Source organism: Panthera onca, chromosome F1 (genome assembly GCF_046562875.1).
Source record: "Panthera onca isolate mPanOnc1 chromosome F1, mPanOnc1 haplotype 2, whole genome shotgun sequence".
Taxonomy (NCBI): Eukaryota; Metazoa; Chordata; class Mammalia; order Carnivora; family Felidae; genus Panthera; species Panthera onca.
In genome coordinates, this window is record NC_138355.1 from 49286886 (window position 1) to 49306549 (window position 19664).

At 35.2% G+C, this 19664-nt stretch overlaps 1 pseudogene; it reads left to right on the forward strand.

The window, feature by feature from the left end:
* The first annotated feature begins 15566 nt into the window (after positions 1–15566).
* LOC132686496 (non-histone chromosomal protein HMG-14 pseudogene) lies at positions 15567–16369 on the forward strand (annotated as a pseudogene).
* Positions 16370–19664: the final 3295 nt, after the last annotated feature.

The following is a 19664-nucleotide window of genomic DNA, read 5'->3' on the forward strand; positions in this document are numbered from 1 at the left end:
TTTTCCATACCTCATAGAGAGAACACATATCCTCAGTTTTCCTATATTCAGATTACACTTTGAAGGAGAAAAGGGGTGGGAAGAGAAATACCATCGTACAGATATTTCCTCTAAAAATTAGCTCTAATAGCTGATGTTTTGCAAAACAAATTGAAAAACAGCAATGTTTAATAAAATAAATGAGTAAAGATTGAACAAGTGCATACTATATTTGAAGAAATACTTAGACAAACAAGGAAGAAGCTGTAATAAAAATAAATAACATTTACTTAGTGCTTGTCATGACCTTTACATGAACTAGTACAGAAAGGACTGGAACTTTTACTAGAACTTTGGCCAAAGCTGCTTTGGAGTTATACTCTTTCACTAACAATGAGGAAATACAAATTGATAATGAAATCAAACTCCAGAGAATAGTAATTTTATCTCTTACAAATTCAATATTTTTCCTTTATTTCTTCAGTCTAATAGGTCTCATTGGCTACTTCAATTAATTTTAATTTTAATTTTTAAAATCTACTAGGAATTATTTAAAGCCTTAAACTTTACATTCTATAGTATGTTATGTAATTCTAACATAATCAGTCAGCAATCTATTTGTTGAAAGTGACAGAACCCCAAATGTTGTAAGTTTAGGCACAAGGAAATATGTTGCTTATATAAATAAACCATGGCAATGACACACACAGCGCAGTTTAAGTATTATTGGAATAAGAAACTAGACTCTCACTTGGACTTTCTCTGCAATCGATCATCTTTAGTTTTTGCGTACATCATTCTCATTATTTTATTCTGTCCTTTACCTTATTATTGGAGACATAGCTGTGGATTGTCAGTAGCTTACCATCTCACTCTGTTGCCATCCCAACTCTAGACAGCCCTTCTTTACCTAATAAGGTGAGTAAAGTCCTTGGAAAGTACTTTGAAAGATTTATGTGACCTCTCCAAAACAGAGATGTGATCATGTTCATTGAATCTTCAAAAATATTAGTTAAGCCCCTATCACATCCATTGCAGTCTTCTACCTATTTGGGATAAAACAGCAAATAAAGCTTCAATCCCTGCTCTAATTATAAGCTAGTGGAGCACAAAGATGAGAAACAAATAAAATCAGTAAGTCGGGTTGTCATCCGTTATTGCAAAAAAATAAAACTGTAAAGGGCATGAAGAACAAAGGAGAGATGTTATGTTCAGTATAAGATGGTCAGGGAAGACTTCCCTGATAAGGCGACATTTAAGAAAAGACTTGAAGGCAATCACAACCATATGGCTCTCTCCATATGGCTGGAGTGGGAAGAAACAGGGATAATCTTCCAAGGAGTGAATACCAGTCCAATTTGTGCTGGGCAGATTCTAAAATAATAGACTAACTATGCCAATTTATATTGCTTTTAACTTTTCCTTCCTTTGCAATTGCCATTTTTGGAATATCCTGATCATTTTAAGGTTTGAAATTATGCTTAGTATATGCAACACAGGAATTATTTATTCTCTTAAAGTTTGCAAAAAGAAATACTTACCTGACAAATAATTTTAACATATTCCATGATAAAAAGAGAAATATATGCTAGTCATAGAAAATTAGTAATATTAGAGAAAAGGACCACAAAGACATAGTGCCATTACAGATTTAGGTATATCCTAACAATATTTCTTCTAATAAAGAAGGTATCTACTGATTTAGAATCTGTTTTTGTTTTGTTTTTTTTTTTCACATGGCTACTTCCCTAGGTGTATTATACTCACAAAGTTCTTTCCCACTCATGTAAGTAGTCATTTATTATTTTTTTCAGTACCTTTATGTTTTCTTTTATTTTGTTTTTGTTTTCACTTAAGTGTTATGTGCATTTGGCATTGTTAAGACAATCAAATCTGGATGGTTCTGTAGGTTCATCCCCTCCTCCTCCAGGTAATTTAACAAGAACTGATTCAGCATATGTAAGTTATCTCAATCCTGCTGCTGGTCTCCAGCCTGCCTCTCTTTAATAAGGCCACTTCTCTGCTCCAATTGTTATATGATTATAGGTGCCCCCCACCCTTCCCCCCAGCCGCTCTCTGCTGTGCTAAGCATATGTAGAACAGGAATCTTCTCTACTAGACATTGGCCACTATGCATGCAAATGATCTATGCTAACCTAAACTGTAGGAGAAAAAAGAGAATTTGAGGGACTCTATATAATATTACTCAACCTCATAATTGTCCACAGCAAATGGTATTTCAAATCTGCACATACACTAGTGTTTATCTGCAACTCTTCTGCATAATTTTGAGTTGTAACTTAGTTGTTTTGCTAGTAATCATTATTTATTCATTTACACTTTTTCTAAATTATTATACAGCAATTCTCAGATGCATTCTACTTAGATATGCTAGCACCACCCAGAAGTAAATGGCTGCCACATTATACCTTCACTCATGGGTGGCCCTGAGGAAGAGAGGTAAAGAAAATTTTGCAGTGCAGAACTTAGACCTGGATCTATGATCGTTCAGGTCTTTTTTTTGACAAAGAAGTGGCCCGAAGCAAGGACAGAATTGCTTACATGCTTGTTTGTTTTTAAGGGAAGTATGCGTATAGATGTTGTGTGGCCAAAAGGATAGACAGTGCATTTATGAAGTTATCGCCTCTCAGCTCCAAAGCTAAACTTCTAAAGTTTACAACTTCAGAGCTGGGCTCTGCAAACTGCATTTCTAGTGTGCCAAGCGTCCTGTGATGGGTTGGCCAATGAAAGATAGAACCTTCTTGTTTGTTCCTTATATATTTTCTGTTTGTTGGTTTTTGACTATATAGTACATGTTTTCTCCCCTGGCATCAGCAGTTCCTTTCTGTATCAGCGGGTGAACACAGTTTGCAGATTTCTAAAGCTCAGGAAATCAGGCTCACCCACCTTAGGGACTACGGCATCATCCAGCTGGCAATCCCTTCACAGACCTGGTCCAAGCCTCAAAAGACCCTTTCTTCAAGCTCAGCCAACACTGCTCTGCACAGTGTTCCTCTGCCAAAGAGTCTATTCCTTACTAATTTTCACAGTTTTCCTCTGTTCCCCCTGCTTTAGGACTGCTGTTTTCTGTAGTTACTACCTCTCTATGTTAACATTCTTTTCATTGCATTTTAACTTCATAATTCTGTATCTTTAGTTGACAGTTATTGATATTAAGGTCTCTGTGTTAAAATAGCTGATATAGTCTCTGTCTCCTGTTTGGACTCTGTAACAAACAGGTAAGTATGTTTTCAGATAATTAACTAAATAAGTATTTAGGTAAGTACTTTAACTGTAGAGATAAACACAGAGACTGAGATAGAGCTGGAGACAAAACCTATTTAACATTGTTTGAAAGGACACACATCAGGCTATGAGCAGGGTTGCCCAAGTAGAGTGTAAAGGGTGAAAAGATACCAATGAGAAGTGTGGGGAGGAGAAAAGGAGAGAGAGGAAAAGAAAAGAAAAGAAAAGAAAAGGGAAGGCATTAAAACATTTGTACAATAACATTTAAAATAACTGAATAGTCAAGTGGTATAAAACAATGGGGCTATCTCATATTTCTTCAATTTTTCACCGTAAGATATTTTAAAGTAGATACCATTTCTTTTAATATTTAAAAAGGATAATTTTATTTCTAGTTTTAAAGGTATTTTTACTCAGAAGGCATGATTGTATGATGTTTACTTTCTTTATCATATCATTATTTTTATATTTTGACATAAGGGTGTTGAATACAACATTGAATTCATACATTAAAATTGCATTTGGCAATCTCAGGTTTTTATATGTTTAATGTATTAAGTTACTGAATTCACTGTACTTAATTTGCTACCATAATGGGGGGAAGTGTGAATGAACATTTGTTATGTTTGTATTTTCTGTATTATGTACTTTGCCGTAAATTGGGTTGTGCTAGTTTTATAAGCTTAGTGAAAAAGTAATTAATTTTTCATTCATTAGACTAATTTATACAATAGGTAACAGTTTTTAGATCTCCACTAAAACTTTTGACATCCTCAGACTTCTTCATTCTTCTTAAAATGCTGTTAAGAAATTACTCTTGAGGTTTTGTTTAGACAGGTACTCCAAGAAGGTATTCCATATTCATCAGCATGTGCAAGAGTAGTTTTTCAGTTTTGCTAAAAATTGATACATGCACACAACACACACAGGCAAGTAATTTTGGTATTTAGTATTTGGAACACAGGTTTTTTTTGGATAGTCTAAAGATTTGTAACTATTTTCTATATTTATCTTCTGATTATGCAGATTATGTAAAAAAGAACTTTTTTAACAATCGGGTTTTATTTTGAAGATGTTTGCCTATTATATTTTAAACATTGTATCTTCATGTCTTTACATTTGTGTGTAAACTTGTATTTTCACATCCTTCACATCCCTTTTATCCTTTTAATATAAATGTAACAAAATGTGTCAATCATATCTTTTGCTGCTTTCACTAAATGTGCTGTTGAACAAGTCCTTCCTTTATAAAGATATTTAAATGAATATATTTTTTTTAATATTAAAGATTTTACTTTTACATTTAAGATTTAATTCTGGACTAATTTTTAATATGTCAGATATGTGGTTAAAAATACATTCAGTTGTACCAAACTATTTACTTGATGATCATTCATGATCTGAAATGCTAATTTTGTAATTTTCAAGTTTTCATAGATCTATTCGACTGTCTTGTAGTCTCCATTCTTTACAAGTATGCCTATTAGACTATATTCTGATAGATTTAATCCTCATCAAATTTGTTTCTGCTGACATTATAGTTTATTTAAGTATGTTTCTATAATTGTTTGGTGCTGGTATATAAGTTGAAACTTATTTTGATGATTATATATTTAATAACACTGCTAATCCAAACAAATGTGCCTATATATTCTCTTATGTTTATATGAAAAGACTGATAACCTGAAAATAATACTTTTCTTGCTTCACCCTTATGAATCTTTATGCTCTTTTATCTTGCTGTACTTGGAGGGTTTGGAGGACAATACTGAAAAAGAAGTGATTATCTAGGCACCTTAAATTATTTATGTTTTCAAACTCAAGTCTTTTATGTTTGATCATTATGTATAGAGATCCTATTGACTTTTGATCAATACCTCTTTTCAAAATTAGGGATGTCCTTGTTTGATCCAAAATTTTAAACTTTGTATGACTTTTTAAATTTTACTGAAGTCCTTTTCTACATCTATTGAGAAGAATCATTTGTCATCCTTTTCACCCTTATTCTGTTAATGCGATAACTTGCATCAATAGATTTTTAAGTCTCAAACAGTCTTTTACTCCTTGAAACAACCCAATTTGAACATTATATGCTAGGTTTCTTATACTTTGGTGGATTTAGGTTGCTTTTGTTTTCTTTTGATATTGATGTATCTGCTAATAACTAATAACAGCTGTAATCTACAAATTTATAAACTTCTAACACTGCTTTTTGTAATCAAGGTTATACAATCTTAATAAAATTGTGTCTATCATCTTAAAGAATTTGCACAGGTTTAGAAAAATATGTCCTTAGAATGTTTGTGAAAACGTACTAGAAAGTTACTATCTGATTGATGTTTTATTGTTGTTACTTATTTTGTGTGCTCATTTTACTTTTGTAGATAATCTTACTAATGAATCCACTCTTTTCAAATGTTTTATTTATTGTTGAGAGAGGAAGCACAAGCAGAGAGAGAGAGGAACAGAGGATCTGAAGCAGTCTCTGCACAGACAGCAGAGAGCCCTATGCAGGGCTTGAATTTACAAACCCTGAGATCATGACCTGAACTGAAGTTGGTCCCTCAACTGACTGAGCCACCCAGACTCCCATGAATCCACTTTCCTAATCATTATATATTTATTCAGCCTTTCTATTTCTTTTAATAAATTCTAGTAACTACTAGATTTTGATAAAATCATTCAATTTGCCAAATTTATTTAACCATCAACATTCCAAATCCATTGATTAATAGTTCTTTTCTTTTTTTTTAATTTTTAAAAGATCTTTTTCCACATTTCTTGTGCATTTTTTGACAATTTCAGAGAGAATTTTGTATTTATCTTCTGAAATAATCAACCTTAAACTATATTGAGTCTTTTAATTTATTTTCCATATATTAATTTGTTTTTGAACTTTATATTTTCCAGTTCCTACTCCCTTTAGATTTGTTGTTTATCCTTTTCTTATATCCTACGTCTGAGTCCAGCCCATTATTTCCGAGCATTTCTGTTTAAATATATGCATTTTAAAATATTTTACTCTAATTTATGTTTTAACACCACCTAACACATTTTTGTGTGATTTTATTATTTATTTTCAAGAATTGTCTAATATGTCTATTATATTTTGTAATATTATTATGCAGTGTTTCACATGTAAGTCTTTTGTTGCAGAGATGGGCAGCAGAAATTTTTGTTTCAACTCATAGCCTTATTTACAGGTCTTTTTTTGTTTCTAGCCTCTAGGGATTTTTTCTTATGTTTCTGCAAACTTATTTTTGCATGTAAAATGTTACTTGTTATACTGTGCACAATATTTCTTGCTGTTTTAGAGTAGGAGGTTTTTAAAAGCCTTTCTAGTTCATAAAATTCCTGGAAATTATAGTATTCCATTCATTTTTATCCCATTTCCGCTGTTTTTTCTGTTTGTTTTACTCCATGATTCTAATAGAAAAACTTCATTACAAATTCTACGTCCACTTGATACATTTTTGGATTCATCTTAATGAAATGTACAGCTTAATTTGTCACAGTTGATTATTGTTTCCTTCTTGAAATATTTTTCTTTTGTTAGTTTTCAGATCAACATATTATCTTGACTTCATTCCTTCCTCTTTGCTTGCTTAAGATTTTCCTTAACAGCATCCTTCCTCTCCATTATAATCTGAATCTTGCAATTCCATAGAACTTTTATCTAAACCCTCTTTTATTTCTGGTATCTAAAGCTCTATTCTTATAAGAACTTACATCTCACTGGATTTAATTATCAAAATTATAACTAAAATCATCCAAATGATAAATCTGTATATCCAACTGCCATCAGAAAATTTTATTCATGTATCCTATTTGCATCTCAACTTTATCTTGTTTAAGGTCAAATTGTTTATAAACACCAAACTATTTCCCTTCTAGTTTTTCCCATCCCAGTAAAGGTCAATACCAAAAATGTAGGCAAAGAGTACTTTTGCTTTTAGTGATCATGGATTAGCTTAATGTGAATGCACTCCCACTAAGAACACCTAGAAAAAATAGACACAGTTGGGAACTAAAATCTACATGAAAGTGTCAAAATTCTAGTAAGGTATCAAGTAATTCTAATACCTAGAATTTAAAGAAAAAGGGAAGCAAAATATTTAGGCTTACTCTCTCCCTTGAGGCTGAACAGAGCTTTAGCCATTCACAAGGGATGGGTAGTTCCAAGGTCAGCAAAAAAGAGGATTATTGATAAATAACTTGGGTTTTCAGTTTTAACTACCACAGGCTATAGCACAGGCATAAGAGGAAACTATAAAAAAAAACAGGTCTTACAAAAACTCAAACTTATTTTCAAGGAAGCCCAATATCTGTGATTAATTAATTCAACAAATTAATAACAAGCTGGAGAATATAATGAAATAGTTGGAGTATAAGTGATGTTCTCAAATGGAAATTTAAGAACCCAAAATGACAACTAAAAGTTAGGACTCAATGGATAGATTTAACAGTTGATGAGATATAGTTGAAGAAGGAAAAAATCAACTGTAAAATAGCACAGCAGAAAATATCCAGATTAAAACACACAGAGAAAGCTAATTCGAAAATGAAACAAAAATAACATAAAATATTTATGGAACATAGTGAAAAGATCTAACATATTATGATTGATTCCAAAAATAACAGAAACAGTATTTTCAAAACGGGGTCTCCTGGGTGGCTCGGTTGACCATCTGACTCTTGATTTCGAGTCAGGTCATGATTCCAGGGTCATGAGGTCAAGCCCTGCAGCAGGCTCTATGTTGAGCACGCAGCCTGCTTGGGATTCTCTCTCCCTTGCTCTCTACCCCTCCCCATGCTTTCTCTTTCTCTCTCTCTAAAATTAAAAAAAAAAAAAGTATTTGCAAAAAGACATAAAGCCGTAATTTTAAGAAGTTCAATGAAATGAATCTGTGATGAATACAAAAATAAACAAAAAACAACAAACAAACAAACAAAAAATAACAGGTAGTCAAGTCATAACCGAAAACCAAAGATAAAGAACAGACAGGGGAAGGGGAACATATTTCTTTAAAGGAAAGAGAGATAAGATTTACAACTGGCTTCTCAAGAGAAAGGCTAAGAGCCACAAAACAAGTGGAATTATATCTTTAAAGTACCAAAACAAAACAACTACTGGCTTAGAATTATAAAATGAAGGTAGGTAACAAAAAATTTTCTGATAAACCAAATAGAAAGACTGTCACCAAAAGAATTGTGCTGAAGGATGTAACAAAGGGCATTCTTGAGGCATAAGGAAGCACAAATATCTAGGAAAAAACGAAAAGCAATGGAAGAGGAAATATATGAACAAATATAAATATAAATTGGTATTTATAAATAATAATAGCATCTTAATGATTTAAAATTTAAGACAAAATTCACGGCAACAATTGTATACAATGTTCTGTGAATATCAATTAATTAAGACAATTTTTATTTTAATGTATTTTATAATTTTCATGTATTTCAATTTTCATGTTTTTAATAAACGTTGCCCTTTTTTTTCCTGTCAGTTACTGAGAGAATTATGATCAATCTCCCAATTTCTAAATTTGTTTCTCCTGTTGTTTTTGTCCTGTTGTTTTGATTAATGTACTTTCAGATTATATGTTTAGGTTTATAGAAATTTAGCATTTTATTTTTTCTGTTATTTGACATTAATATATTTGGGAGTGATTTCTTTGTTTCTGGTAATACATTTTACAGGTGTGTTTTACTTGCCATTAGTATAGCTAAACAATATGTGCACACCTCATACTTGCCATTTTTATCCTACTACTTTCAAGCTTTCTTATGCAAGCTTTCTTATACTTTAATGTTTTAAAGTATTTCTTATTAACAATTAAGAATATATTACTAAATAGTGTTTTAAGTTGTAGACCTGGGGTCAACAGACTACTTCCTCGCCCCTTATTTTGTAAATTCAATTTTCTGTAACACACCCTGTTCATTCAGTTACATATGGTCTATGGCTACTTTCATGCTTCAACAGCAAAGTTGAGTAGTTGTAATAGAAACTATATGGCCAACAAAATCCAAACATTTATACCAGGTTCTTTACAGAAAATGTTTGTCCATGTTGATCGAGGTTAACAGATTTTAAACACATTTTCTTTAAGTTGTATTTTTTTTATTTTTGAGAGAGAGACAGAGAGAGAGAGAGAGAGAGAGAGAGAGAGAGTGCAGGGGAGGAGCAGAGAGAGAAGGGGACAGAGAATCCAAGCAGGCTCGGTGCTGACAGCAGTGAGCTGGATCCGGGGCTCAAATTCAGGAACCCCAAAATCATGACCCGAGTGAAAGCCAGGCGCTCAACCCACTGAGCCATCAGGTGGACTTAAGAGATTTTTAAATGAATATATTAGCCTCAATATTGGGGCACCTGGGTGGTTCAGTCGCTTAAGTGTTGACTTCGGCTCAGTTCATGATCTCGCGGTTCCTGGGTTCAAGCCCTGCCTCAGGCTCTGTGCTCACCGCTCAGAGCCTGGAGCCAGCTTTGGATTCTGTGTCTCCCTATCTCTCTACCCCTTACCTATTCGCATTCTGTCTGTCTCTCTCTTAAAAATAAATAAACATTAATTTTTTAATAAATAAATGGATATACTAGTACATATACATTTAATACATTATGTTTTAGCTAAGTCTACTATTTTACTACATGTTTAATAATGTGTTTCTTGGGGCGCCTGGGTGGCTCTGTCGGTTAAGCGTCTGACTTCGGCTCAGGTCATGATCTCACAGTCTGTGAGTTCAAGCCCTGTGTCGAGCTCTGAGCTGAGCACTCAGAGCCTGGAGCCTGCTTCCAATTCTGTGTCTCCCTCTTTCTCTGTCCCTCCCCCACTCATGCTCTATCTCTCTCCCTCTCTCAAAAATAAATAAACGTAAAAAAATAAAAAATAAAAAATAAAAAAATAAATAATGTGTTTCTCTCTCTCAACATTTTTTAACTAATATTTCACTATTCCATTTTCCTTTCAATTAGCTTGTTAATTGTATACTCACTTGATATTCTTTTTGTGGCTACATGAATTACAAAAGTCACACTTTTATGTAAGAACATTACATATGCTTTTAGTTAAGAAAAGTTCGTGATTTTAAAACTCCCTCTAAAATGTAAGGCATGTAGAAGAGTATAACTCCATTTATATGCTGTGTAAATTTTATCCTGTTTTCCAGTATTTTAATTTTATATATATTTTAAACTCATAAGCCACCATCCTAGTGTAATATAAAGAGAGCCAGTTGACTCTAGTACACACAGTAAGTTATTTTCAGGTCAAGGACATCAGGCTTAGGGAACTCAGATCTTTTTGAAGCCTACCTAATCCTTGCTTTAGAGGGAGATATTACCTGTTCCTGCCAGACAGTAACCTCCCAAAGGCAGACAATATGTCTATTTGCCAAAGCTGTTCACTGTACGAAGAACTTGTAAAGGTTGTCTGGAATAAAAGTTCATCAGAGCCTCACTCATCAGACATACAGAAATAAATGTGGTCCACAGAGAATTTTCTAACTAATCACCTGTCAGCGTTACCTTGATAACAAAATCTGGCAGAGATATTAAAAGACAAAGAGGAATGATGTCAGCAAGACAGAAGTTAAGAGCTCTCCTACTCATATCCTCCCCTCAGCAACAATGATTCGGCAGCAATCCACAGACAACGTGCCTTTATGGGTACTCAGGGATCCAGGTAGGACACCGTGACACCCCTGTTAAGTCCAAAATCACCAAGGCAGGCCTGTGCCCAGGCCTGTCCAGCTTCTGTGGTCCTCCGATCCTGGAAGAGTCGTGCACACTTGTGCCTCAAGTGATAGGCCCACAGACTTTGGTGTCAGCTGTGAACCTGAAAAGGCCAGTGATGGGTCTCCAGACCCTTTTAGGTGCAGCGTGGGAGCCCCTGGAGGCAAGCTCACTGAACCCAGTCTGATTGTAGATGTTACATTATTAACATTTCCATAGGATTTACACCTATATTAGTGAACAAGTTTGGCAAATTAACTTTCCTCGATTTTTTCTTCTTTTTCTTTTTCCCCCAGAACTAGTAAGTATAGCTGACAAACTTACATATATTTAAGGCGTATAAAATGTTCAATTAGTATATACAGACATTTTGAAATCATCACCACAACAGAGCTAACTAACATATCCATCACTTCATATTAGTTATTTTTTTCTTTTTTGGTGTGGTAAGAACACTTCGGATTTACTCTTGCTTAATATACCATCTTTTCTCTACTGAGTCCTCAGTTCAGTAGAGGTTTTGTTCCCTTTAATAGTCTGTGATACATGTAAGTAGCACTGCTTAACAGTCAGTGACTAATTATCTTTTTTTTTTTTTTTTATGAGAGAGAGAGAGCGAGAGAGGTTGAGAGACAATCCCACAGCCCTGGTATCACAACCTGAATAGAAATCAAGAATCAGATGCTCACCTGACTGAGCCACCCTGGTGCTCCTGAAATGTTAGTTTCTGACTTTACTTGAGTACAAACGTCCAAGCCTTTAGGCTCCCTAAACATAGATTGGTACGGTACTTTTGTGATAATATTAGAGAACATTTTCACTGGGATAAGCACCAGGAACCTGACTCTTATAAAAGAAGAGAAATTTTAAATTCTTCTCTATGGGAAGAGTTATCTCTCCTTTGAGGCATAACATGAAAATTAATTCCTTATAACAGGATATCATAATCTCTCCTATTTAATTTATTAACCAGGAACTTCTGTTCAAATAGCAGTATTAGGGATGAACGAAGCATGGGATGATGCATGACTAACTGCCACATTTTCCCTGGGGTTATTTGAAAATGGAGCAGGAATAATAGATTCCTATAAAAGTAAAACTAAATATAAAATAACCAACATAATTATATATTTTAAAACTTATTTTTGATATCCTGAAATATCTAAGTCCAAGAATCTATCCTTTACTTAGAAAGTAGTAGTAGACCGATATGAGGAAACAGGGATAGCTACCATATACAGTTATTCCCGCTTTTCGAAAGTTCGCATTACGTTACTTCACTTTGAAGCCCTGCTGTCGGCACCTATTTTCACCTACCAAAAGAAATCCAAAGAGCATTTTTGCTTTTATGAAAAAATACAAAAAGCAAAAACAGTGTTCAGCATTTGTTTTGCAGCTAGCCCTTAGGGAGGGAGCACGTTCTGCCAACAGGGAGACTGGCCCCAGCCAGCAAGTTCCCCAGGAACCACAATCAGCATCTCAGCAACTAGCAGTCAGAGCTTTGAACTCTATGAGCATCTGTGCTTTATCTCGATTTTTTTCTGTGCATCCATTAGCAAGATGTGTCCTAAAAGCCAAAGAAGGAGTTTATTTTGGGGGTCTGGGAATGCTCGAAATGTGTCCATTAATAGAAATTGCTTCCATGCTTTATAGCATTTAGGCTTATAAAAAGTTTCATGGGAATGCTCTACTTTTGGATAGTGGGAGAAACCTGTATTTGTATGATGAATATGTGTATTGGAGTGTTTCTCAAAGGGAACTTTCTGTTTATTTTTACTGTGCGTGGGGTGGGGGGGGAGGGAGAGAGAATACTAGATTTTATTCTTAAAAACTTCTCAAGTAAATTTGGAGATCACCAAATGGTCAATTTCTCTTGGAAATTCAGTTGGTTTTCTATATGTTAAAGACTGAAAACTTCTGCAGTAAAGGCAAGTGTTTAACTTTGTTTTACACAAGATTCTTCAAATGCCTTTCAGAAGGGACTCTCATGGAATCAGAGAGCAGAAAATAGCACTTCTTAGCCTCTTGTGATGTTGGCTGCTTCCTCAGTATCTGTTCTCCTCTTTTCCCTCCGTAAGAGGATCTCAACTTGGAGAGCAAGTTCCTGATAACAACGGAGTCACTTCACTAGCTTTGGATATTTAGATTTTGGGAGGTTTCTGTTACAGACAACTGAAACTTATTCCAGTACAGCAGGCCTTCTGAACTCAAACTAAATGTAAGTCTACTGATCCAGGGATTTTTGCTATAGGAATTTGAGTGTAGTGCACTTATTCTCAATGTGAGCTGCATGTCACGTCAGGAAGATCTTAAAAAATACATTCTCACGTCTAGGTCCAAAGGTATCTGCAAAGGGGCCCTGACATTGGTACTTTTTAAAATCTTTCTAGGGGAATCTAATAACACAGACAGTGTTGAGAATGGCTGTCAAGTACTTTATTTTTTTTAATGTTTGTTTGTTTGTTTATTGAGAGAGAGAGCTGGAGAGGGGTAGAGAGAGAGAGGAGAGAATCTCAAGCAGGTTTCACACTTAGCACGGAGCCCAACGCAGGGCTTGATCCCACAATCTTGGGATCATGAGCTGAACCAAAATCAAGAGTCCTATGCTTAACCAACTGAGCCACCCAGGCACCCCTCAAGCACTTCATTTTTAACTTAGCTAAAAAACTCTCCATAAATCTGCTTTTTCCTGCTTTTTCATTCCTATTCTTGTTACAAGGTTAAGAGTTTCATTATACTGTAAGTTGAAGTTCCAAATACAAGAAGACTGATTCACAAGGATCGTTAACTCTATCCTTGTTTACAGATATTTTGAGCCCTTGTTTTTCAAAACTTTTTTTGTGTGTTTTCACACTATGTCACGTCCTAACATGCTGGCCAACAAGTGAGCTCTTACTTTGCATAAGGAAGCTATGTATAGTCCAATCATCCCTGGCCTTTGGAAAGAGTCACAAGATAAACACACACACACACACACACACACACACACACATACAAAACCCAAAATGAACAAACAACTACTTAAGTCATATTCAAACAATACCTTAGACAATGTATTACAAATTATCTCTTCAATAAACCACAGCTGAGGCAGTTTTTCTTAATATTATACATTATACACCTTGTTAGTTGTAAATACGCACACATTTTTCATCCAAAACATGTATTTTCCAATATTCCCTACTAATATTACCTAGCAACCACAAATACAACAACCCAATAATTAAATCTCTATCTAGAGAGTAATCCAATGCTATTTCAAAATAATTCATCCAGAGGTATATCCTATGGCCAAATTTATCTTTCTCTGATTAGCCTCAGAATTCACAAACTCCAGTTTTCCATGTCTCTTCTAGTTTTATTCCCAACCCAGTCTAGATATTATCATTTAGCAGTCTTCAGTCTAGAGAAGATGATCACTACCAACGTAACCTATGTAAAACCAGTGGTACAAACAGAACACTGGCAGTGCCATCTTTTGGTAAAGATCAAAATTTCAGAAATACTGCCAGGCAGCATTGTAGCCACTTAATATGATGACCCTGGCTGGCGCTTTACCACACACTTGCACAGTGGAGTATGTGATAAGACTAGTGAATCTTATGAACCTTATGCGTTACTCTACTGATAGGCTACTTTTTGTTTCCTTTTTTGTGAGTCTCTAGGTTATAAATATGATTGCCAACCTGATGAGGGCTAACACCCACCATGCTGCATTTTTAGCTGGTAAGAACTCCTAGGAAGAGCACTCGGAGGTCAATCTTGAATTATTTTGCCCTGCTTTCTAGGGTGCACAGTTGTAGTTGTCATTTTTTATCTCCGTGACCACACTCCTGCGTAATAAGAGAATATATAGGATTTTTAAGTTGTTCCACTAATGCCTGTGGTAAGTAATTCAACTTCTACCCCATGTTGAGTACAGAAATCGTATTTTTCACCTTATAGTAATGCCATAATCAAGTTCAAATTCTCTGTTTTTGGATAAATTCTATTTCCCAAACAACCATACTAAAGGCATAGACTCTTTTAAATATGTGCTATTGCTAAACATATACTCTTCCACAGCTACTTCAAGAGTGAGGTAGGGTATGGGCAGATACAGTAAGAAAGCATGCATTAGTCAAATAAGAGAACAAATTACCCAGGGCTTTGTGGAGAGCAGACCTAAATTCATTACAATTCAAGGAACCATTAAGCAAGATTCCATGATTACTCACTTCAGCTCTCCATCAATAACAAGAATCCAATCTTCTCCATTTGGCTCCTTCTTTCTGAGTCATATGCTTTTCTTTCATCCATTAACTGAAGCATTCACTCCATATTCTCAATTTTCTCAGAGACAGATCCTTTTTTGTATTATTTCCAATGCTTTATCTAACCATTTTCATTTTCATCAAAAGACTCTTGATATGAACACCAATGAAATAGCCCAATGTTTGCCATAGCTTTAGAACTCTTGCTGAGAGTAATTAAAAATGTAGGGCTTGCTTGAGACTGGATGTCTTTCCTTCCCTCTCTGCCCCTACCCTGCTCACACGCTGTCTCTGTCTTTCTCAAAAGAAATAATAATTAAAATTTAAAAATTAAAAATAAAATGTAGAGGCAGCCCAGCTTCGCGAAGGCTCTCGGAGTGCGGCCCGCAGGCACCTGGCACGCGACCGGCCCACCGCCACAATGCCCAAGAGGAAGGTCAGCTCCGCGGAGGGGGCGGCGAAGGAGGAGCCCAAGAGGAGGTCGGTGAGGTTGTCAGCTAAACCTGCTTCTGCAAAAGTGGAAGCGAAGCCACAAAAGGCGGCGGGAAAGGAGAAATCTTCAGACAAAGAAGTGCAAACAAAGGGGAAAAGGAGAGCAAAAGGAAAACAGGCTGAAGTGCCTAACAAAGAAACAAAAGAAGACAACTGCAGAAAACGGAGAAACAAAAAACAAGGAGAGTCCAGCCTCTGATGAAGCAGGAGAGAAAGAAGCCAAGTCTGATTAGTATCATATCCCATGTCTTACCAGTGGTCCCTGTCTCCCTTCATGTACAATCCAGAGGAATATTTTTATCAACTATTTTGTAAATGCAAGTTTTTTAGTAGCTCTAGAAACATTTTTAAGAAGGAGGGAATCCCACCTCATCCCATTTTTTAAGGGTAAATGCTTTTTTTTAAGAGGTGAAATCATTTGCTGGTTGTTTATTTTTTGGTACAACCAGAAAATAGTGGGATATTGAATATAGGAGGCTTTGATGGTCTTGGGTGTCAGCTTAACATTCCATAGATGGGGTAGTTTTTATATCCTATAATACCAAGCATACTAAATGGCAATTTGGAGTCAGTTGTGCATTTAATATGTCTTGAACATTTTAAATTACTTCTATTCCCATGTTGTTTTTGGTAGAATTGTTTGCTAAAGAAAACCACTCCTTGATCTTGGCTCTCTCCCTGTCAGAATTTTGTGCATTCTGTAACAGCTTGGTCGTGGTAGTCCAGTTTCCTAGTAACTTTGTTAATGTGCTGTGCAAGATTGAAAATTTGAGTATGTAGCGTATATGACATTAAATTGTGAATTAATGGGACTTAACAGTGTAACAGCATATCAACATTTGAATATACCGGTACTTGATATACCGTTAAGGGAAATTTGCCTCCAAATTTTAAGCTGGAAGGTCACTGGAATAACTTTGAGAAAAGAACCACAACTACATGGTTTTTTTAGGTTTTCGGTGCGTACGTTAAGAATTATGTACAAACTGAATTGTCTGTACTGATCCTCAGGACAACAAATAAAAACTCAATGATGAAAAAAATAAAAAAATAAAAATAAAATGTATTTTAAAAATAAATTTCCACTTTCTAAAACTTTGCTGGCATAATACTGAAGTGTATATGTTGATTTTGTACCACTAATCTTGCTCAAGTTCTTATTAACTGTAATAATGTATCTATGGATACTTTCTCCTTTATTTCTTTTCAAACTTTATAACATTTACTTGTTTAACTGTATTGAATCGATTGTCCAAAACACCTTGGAACTGAATTGATGATAGTGGACATAATTGTCTTATTCCGCATCTCAAGGGGATGCACGCTTTCGAATATTCACCACTAAGTCTGATGCTTGCATGGCACCTTTTACATGTTCTTTACAAGATTGGGAAACTTTAACATATCAACTTTATATATTAACATAACATTAACATATATATGTGTTAATGCTTACATGTGATCAATTAAATTGATTTTCTAATTTTAAACCAACCTTGGATTCACAGGATAAATTTCCATTTTAGACATAATGTGCTATTTTGTTATACATTAGTGGGCTTATTTTTTAAAATATGGTTAGGCCCTGCCAGGAGTTATTACGGGGTTAGATAACATTAGTTGCAGCCATTGACCTCTGTTTCTTGGTATCTTAACAATGATATTATTTGGAGGTTGCACTTAGCCCAAAGGATACTTCCCATTCACCCTTTCAAGTAGGAGTGGCCATATGACTATACTTTCTAGTCAATGAGACATAAACAAACACCTTGTCTGGAAGTCCAAAGATGCTGAAAGGAAGTTGCCTTGGGGGTGGGGGGCAGTCTTTCCTTTCTCATTTCTGCTGTCCATGACAGATGATGTGAATGAATTCCAGAAACTGTTATGGATCATGATATGGCCTTAAAAATTAAAGCCATGCACATGAAAACAGAAAGATACAGAATATATGGATCCCTTCATAAATAAGAGGTAATACATTAGACTCTTAATGCCTACCTTCAGACTGTGTGTATATGTAAGCTCTACTCTAGGACATTTCAAAACTGTAATTAAGTCAATAAAACTAGCAGTCTAATTCAATGCTTTATGGATATAATCCTTAATACAAAGCAGGTGTCTTGTCTGTATGAAGCACAGAGTGTGGGATAACATTCTCTGAAGAGGAGCAAGAATTTAAATTGTTGCAAATGCAGAGAAACTACAAAACATTTAACTTCATAAACTGAAACTTGGTCACTTTTTAGATTTTTTTCAGTATTTCTGGTTATATCAGTAAGGAAAAAGTATTTAACATAACACTGACATTTACTACCCCTCAAAAGGAGAATCAGAGCATTCTGCAGCTAAGAGTAAGGACATTATGCTATGGTTAAATTTCACTTATTACAAATGGCTTATTTCCCATTCATTCCTGTGCAACTGTTTTAAATTAATAAAAAGAAAGTCGTTTTACAGTGAAAACAGTAAGAGCAGAGACAGTAATTATACAGGGCCCAAAACACTGAAGTTTGAGAACTAGTCTCTAGAGGAATTACACTGGCTTTTCATAAAAAATATACAGACTAGTGCAGAAAATGTAAGAATTATTTTTTTTAATTTTTTTAACGTTCATTCATTACTGAGAGACAGAGAGACACAGACACGAGCAGGGGAGGCGCCAAGAGATGGAGAGACACAGAATCTGAAGCAAGCTCCAGGCTCTGAGCTGTCAGCACAGAGCCTGATGCGGGGCTCGAACTCACAAACCGCGAGATCATGACCTGAGCCAAAGTCGGAGGCTCAACCGACTGAGCCACCCAGGTGCCTCAAGAATTATTTTTTAATGTTTATTTATTTTGAGAGAGAGTGTGTGAGCAGAGAAGGGGCAGAGAGAGGGAGGGAGAGAATCACAAGCAGGCTCCACACTCAGCACACAGTCACACACAGAGCCCAATGTGGGGCTTGATCCCTGACCACAAGATTACCACCTGAACCCATCAAGAGTCAGAAGCTCAACCCACTAAGTCACCTAAGAGTCCCTTAAGATTTAATTTTAATTTTAATTATAATAAATAGCATATCATTTTAACAAAGGGAATAATTTTATTGGAAAGCAGCCAAGGAAGATACTTGGAAGATATTTTCTAACTTGGCTCCCTAAATGGATGGTATAGATATTCATGTCATAGGAATATGGATGGAGGAAGCTTGACATGGCTGTGAAGATTAAATAATTTGGGTTTTTTTGAAATGTTTTTGAGATTAATTATGTGAAAACCTCCTCCAAAGAAGACTTCCTTTTGATCTATCTTACATAACACATTATATATATTATAGATTTGGTGGGAGGGAGGAGTACTTTCTACATTAAAACATGAAGGAAGAGCAAAGACACATTTTTCACCTCTCTTTCTGTTCCAGTAGGGCAGTGGCCTCTCCTTTGCACTGATATCAGCCCATCAGCCCCGGTAGTGGGATGAGACAGGAGTTTCCTGAGCAATGACAGTAGCACTGGCCTGATTTTATGCCCAAATGAAGCAATCAAAGAAACCAAGGCAGCACAAAGGGGAAAAGCCTGCCAGATGTGAGGCTAATGGGGCAATGGCTGGGAGTCTGTGGAGATGGAATAAGCTTGTTAAGCAGAGCTAAAACCCACGAAAAGCAAAGTTCTAGAAGTTCTAAAGCAAAAGCTATCTTTGTAACTTTTAGGTCTCATCGGGAGAAAGTATGTGATGAAACTGCTCATATATCATGTATATAGAGGTATTCATTCAAGTGGGTTGAGTTATTAATAATAAAACATAAAAGAGGACTTTGACATGTTTTAACAATCCACTTGAATTTTACCTGCTATTTTTAGCTGTAGAATATATTTGCCTTTATTTTCCACCCTAAAGTTTTCTTTTGTTCCTTTATCATCATTATCTTAAACCTACTGGAAAATTAGAACCTCTAATGGGAATAATTAAAATATCCAG